We start from the raw sequence: 6,000 nt of genomic DNA, 5'->3' as shown, positions 1-6,000 counted from the left end.
GAAATAATATTTTAACTTTATTGAATTTTCCACTATTTAAGGTTAAACAAAATTAAATAATAGTTGCATCACTAATTTCATCCTTGGCAAACCACACACTTGCTGCACACATATTTTTGTGCGGTTGATGTTTATTAATGGTCATTCTTACGACTTAGTTGTTTATTTTACTTTCACCTTAACAATGGGTAGGAGTAACTCGGATCCATGAACGTAAAATGCTGATACCTAAATTACCGACTCTTTTCTGTGTGCAACTATGGCTATTGAACTCCAAACCATGGACCGGGTAACTTCGCACTCCCCCAAATATGAATTCGCCATTTCTCAAACAAAGCAATTAAATGGCAAAATCACATAACTTCTGATTCTCTGCATTGTTGATGTTTGTAAACCATAGGAAATAATATGGATAAACTTGATTATACTACACTATTCTGGTCAATACAGGTTGGGGGAGCATACACTTTGGAGTATAAGTATTTAATTTAATTAATTGGATTAATTAATCAATTCCATCATTGTGGGTATTTTCTTTCGGGAGGAAATTAAAAAGTTGGAATTGCAAACTATTCTTAAAGTAATCATGATTGTTTTTTTTTACAGTCCATCTTATCACTGTGAACGGTTGAATCGGGTTTCTAATTCTCCTATAAACTGAGGTGAGTAAATCCTCCATAAATGATTGCAATTAAATGCTTATTTATGTAAATACATGTTTTTAAATGAATGTGTAATAAAAAGAAAACAAATCGGTGGCAGAATAGCTTCGTGGTTGGCAAGTTTACCACTCCACAAGCTTTAAGTGAATTGTTAAATGCTGCCAGCCTCCAGGAATGCGTGAGTTATTACCAAACCATGGATTGTGTAGTAACATAGACAAGAACCCTGATATCGCTTGCTAGCAAGAGCATACTTTCAACATGGTTTTATACAATCATAATGTATTGTATTTCGAAATAGCTATTATATAATGCTGTAAAATATACGTTTTTTTGTGACTGAATACTAGTCAATAATTAAATTAACTGTCAGGATTTGTGGTCACAATATAATTCAATAACCATTATTTTTTACTTTTGTGCAGGAAGATTTGGCTACACCTGCTTCTTACATAGTGCGGGTCATCACCAAGATCATTTCTTTGTCAGTGGGCAAACGTACAAAATCAGCAGGGGATCAAATACTTTTTTCCCTCACTTTTTTCCCTTTCTCGTTCAGCACACCGGTTGTGTGTTGGAGAGTAAACCCACACCATTAAAAAGTCGAGTACGACGTTTCGACAGTAATTACAACCATCCTTATCAGGTGACAGCCAGAATTGGCTGTGTTTTGTAAATAACATCGCATCAGTTCATCTTATATGATAAGTCATCTCGCCAGGTAGCAGAGCACCCATCCCACAACAGGCAGATAGATCATATGCTAGTCGGAAGTTGACTCAACCCATCGTCCATTCTGGGGTAAGACAAGTAAGGAGCACTTGGATAAGAATGAGTATCAGTGGCCCTTTGGAGAGACTGTATGGTCCCACAACAGCGAAGCCGCTCCGTCGGAGCCGTTCCTGCAACGCCACCACGGGAGAGCGTCCGGGCCGACGCTGCTTCTCCCTCACCACCCCCCAAATGAGCACACACAACACACACACCCCCACGTAGGACCTCGTGGGGAAGTCACCTGGCCTCCAGGTTTTCACCCAGGGGCCCTCTTCGTAGGGACATCCCCCACGGTTTCCTGGGGCCAGGGAATTGGACGACTTCCCCCAGGTTGAATTACACCGCGGAGCCATGAATTGACGTGCAATTGCATGGTCACGACGAGGCTACTCAGTCACCGCGGTTAGGTCCACACGAGCACAAGGGGAAGCATCCGTTTGGCCGGAAAAGTATGTTTGCACGCCGTGGCCAATGGCAACGGGGTATCGTGGGTTAGCCGGGCAGACCTTTAATGTAGAGAAGGATACGCCTCACCAAAGAGAAGCAGTTCCAGCCATCACATTAGGGGGCGAGTTAATTAAATGTTTGATGAAATATAACAGGCTAATTTGAAGTTGATAATTTTGTATGGCCTGCGAATGATGTTATAAATATACAAATGGCCCTTGGCAGATAAAAGGTAACCCACCCCTGCCTTAGGTGAACGCAAACAGTGAGTGTGCAGTGAGTTGGAACCTTGCCTCATATAAATTAGCTCGAGTAGGATTTGCAGTTCCATTTATAAGGTGCTTGCCTCAGAAACTCGCATCTTCCATCTCATCTCAATCATTCCAATACTTAACTTTATTTTTAGCCCAGGGGAGCCCCTGATGGCAGCTGTCCCCATATGGCACAAGGTGAACACAGCCCCAGGCTGCAAGTAGGTAGTAGTTTGCCAGTTTCCCGAAATGTTTCTATGGGTTTTATCAATTGGGTAATCTGCAAATATTTGTATTTATTTGAACCATGACCTTCATGCACGTGGCCTACTCTTTTTCCTAATCGCGTCACGGGATTTGTCACATCCACTGTGGAGCATACGGCATATATTTTCTGGTAATACACCCACGGCATTAACCAGAGTGGCCACGGGGATGAATGGTGAACCTTGCCAACGAGCGGCAATGCCACCGCCAACAACAACTTCTGTTGCTTCCACCGTTGCTGATCGGGGTGTGGATCATTCGTTGTATTTGCTGTGCAGGTGTCCCAGTGCAGGAGCTGCAACAGGAAGTACCAGCCAGTGCCACGGGACAGGGAGTGGGGGAGTGGAGCGCTCTTCAACTGCACAACCTGCGATAACACCTTCAGGTTGACGGCGATAAAAGGGACAGCTTGTATGTGTGTATTGATGCATTGATTCGCAAAGCTTACGCGAGTTGTGCGCGTGTGCGCATGAGATCCGGTGTTTTATAAATAAAAAATGTATATCGTAATACGAGAGGAGCAAACCATTTAAAAGGATGTCGCCACTCAAATACATTTGCATAGTGATGTAGAGTATAAAGTGGGGGCTGTGAAAGCAAACTGAGAGCAAATCCTCTGGAACCACAAAAGCCGTGTTGAGGACAGATAGTGGCAGCAGGCAAGGAATGAAACGCATCTCAGAGACCGTCCACTGCGGAGATGGAGCGACGACATCGGCTCGCGCACAGGTGCTCGTGTTCGGTGGATTATTAAATTGTTTGGGGGAGGCCTTCATCCGGCAGTGGATTGAACATTGCTGCTGATGATGAGAACGAAAATAATTGAAAATAATTAGCGCAATGTATTTTGTATACGATTACGAAAGTAGTAAATATAGAGCATTATCAAAATAAACAACAGATTAATAATGAAGACGTATCAAATAAACCTTCTGAAGTGATCACAAGCATGGAACAAATCGATGGGGTCGTCAAGACCTTCCCCAAGCATGGCACGTCTTATGATGCCCTGGGCGCTCATGGTTCAGAAGGCCTTACCAACTATATATTGTTTTAAACTGCTCCTAATTTGTCCTGCTGTCGTGTTTTTGTATTATTTGTAGTTGTAACGTTCTGATCCGCCCCTAACTGGACATCTGTGAAAAAGAGCTTCATAGCTCATGGGATTCCTCCAGTATAAATCAATATTCTGCTTGTTTGTGAGCAGCGGCTGGGGACAGATGGACGTGCCCACATCGCCGTGCCACCGGTGCCAGGCGGCGTGTGGCCCACGCGCGTGCAGCGCCCCGACACGCACAGCGCTGCGCGCCCTTCCGGGCAGCAGCTCAGCTGCATGGCCGAGGACTGCTACAACCCCCAGGGTGAGCGCAGCTGGAGGGCCACAGCGCCACTCCGCCGACTCTCGCGATCGCCAGCCACGAGCATTAATAAGCGACGATCCAATTCTGTCTCGCAGACCCGCAGGAGTTTTGCGGTGGGGAGTGGGAGGGGGGTGATGTTGCTGTGCATTTCTCCCAATGAGTGGCTTTTGCAGACAATTTGCACAATTTGGACCGTGACGCCGACATTCCCTCCCATCGTCTCTTTCCCAAGATCTTGTAACCTCGCTCAATGCAAGAAATATATTGTGTTTTTTTCAACTTCAGGAGTGCTGTTTGTTGATGGCCGATGGGCATTTTGGGCCTGTGCTAAGCAACTGTGATATAAAAAAAGATTTGGGCAAGGCAGAATATTGTTCCGGGGGTAGTTACCGACAGCATCCCGATGAAGAAATTAACACTGCAGTAAAGCGCGTGAGTGAATCGACAATTCTCTGATCCGTTCTCTATACCGCTATCGTTTTATCAGCATAATATAAACACAAACCTCACTTTAAGACATCATGACATGCATAAATAACCAACCCAATAAGTTTTGTTGCTGTAATTGTTTGGGTGGAGCAGTACAGTAGCATTTAACACGTACCACTGATGAAAACCCCGTGACCCTAAGTTTGATTCTCAACCAAGACTAACGTGAGCGACACTTGAACCAATCCTATTTAGTTTGTTGTCCTACCCCCGCACCCCCGATTAGCACGTTCTCTACGTACGGCGTGAAAGAAGTTCAACATACATATTCATTGGGTAACAATGATTACGATGACAAGTCTCGGCAGATGGTTGACGTTGGATGACGATCACGAGAGACGGAGATTGGCTGCCTCATCATGGGGGTGGTGAGGACGGATAGGAATTGGCTGACGACGATGGTGGTGAGCATCTTTGTAACGATGGCAGTGGTGAGGATAGTAGTAGAGACGTACGTACGTTGAACTTCTTTAGCACCGTACGTGGCCAACCGTAGACGACTGCGATACGCTGGTGGTAGTGTGGTGAGAGTCTCAGGTCGGTGTGCTTTGTGCACCGTGAGCACGCGTGGCAGGGCCCCCGGGTCCCCGGGACGCACAGTGTGCACGTGCGCACCCTGCACGTGACGAGGCGCGTCACGTGCTATGTGCACGCGCGCACCCTGCACGTGACGAGGCGCGTCACGTGCTGTGTGCACGCGCGCACCCTGCACGTGACGAGGCGCGTCACGTGCTGTGTGCACGCGCGCACCCTGCACGTGACGAGGCGGCGCGTCATGTGTTGCACGCGAGCGAGCCGCACGTCAGCAGCGCCTCCACGGTGGCCACGTGCATCAGCTAGGGCAGCCTCGTGGAGCACGAGGACGTCCTCATCGAGCAGGACCTCTTGGAGGAGGACGAGAATCGGCGCCACTGAGCGTGCCGCGAGCGAGGTTCCAACGCGAGTAACGCGCGAGCCTCCTCCGCGCCTTTGCGTTGGGTCGTGTTTTTAAATCGAGCTGTGAAAGTGCCTTGTTTTCTTCAGCTTTTAAAAAATAGCACTTGCCTACAGTTGATTTGCGTTTAACCGAAGCACAATATTTACACTGCGTTTCTAAAGCCAACGATGACCCCTTGTTTATCGAAGATGTGGGTGGATGAACGGCGCGGTGGTTTTCGTGCATTGCACTGTGAACCCAGCGAAGCAAGTTCGATCCCCGGCCACCGCTAAAAAGCAGTGCGGAGTGGTATCTGAACTGGTCCTGGATGCCCCCTTTGTTAAACAGCACTGACAAGCTGAGTGAAGTATGGTCAAACATCCCTCGTGAACAGCACTGCTTGAGGATATTTGACCATTTCTTTTTTGGCCCAAATTTTTATTCATGAAAAATATTTTATTCCACATCCTCCCTCGCATCATACATTGCAATATTTTGACACTCCGGGCAGCAGTTCCAAGGGGCATCTAAGGTATCGGGCATACCGGACTTATCAGGGCAGGCGGGAGGTTTTTTCCTCCTTTTTAAAGTGCTCTTGTAATTCATATTCTTAGCTATTTCGGTAAAGTCACGTTGAAGGGAAACAATAAAATAATAAAATATATATAACAGTAAAAAATTCTCACGACGTTTCGACCATAACACAAACGGTCGTCATCAGGTGTGTCGGTTTGCATATTTGTTTTATTTTTAAACGGTGTATTTATTTATTTATAAAAAACGTCAGCGCCACGCGCAGCGATTTGGCAGTTTATTTAGAAGGACTAGTCCAT

The sequence above is a fragment of the Petromyzon marinus genome, chromosome 74, assembly GCF_048934315.1.
Source record: "Petromyzon marinus isolate PM22_M1 ecotype Great Lakes invasive population chromosome 74, UKy_Petmar_22M1.pri1.0, whole genome shotgun sequence".
Taxonomy (NCBI): domain Eukaryota; kingdom Metazoa; phylum Chordata; class Hyperoartia; order Petromyzontiformes; family Petromyzontidae; genus Petromyzon; species Petromyzon marinus.
The sequence above is the reverse complement of the archived record's forward strand: the minus strand, read 5'-3'. Positions refer to the sequence as shown.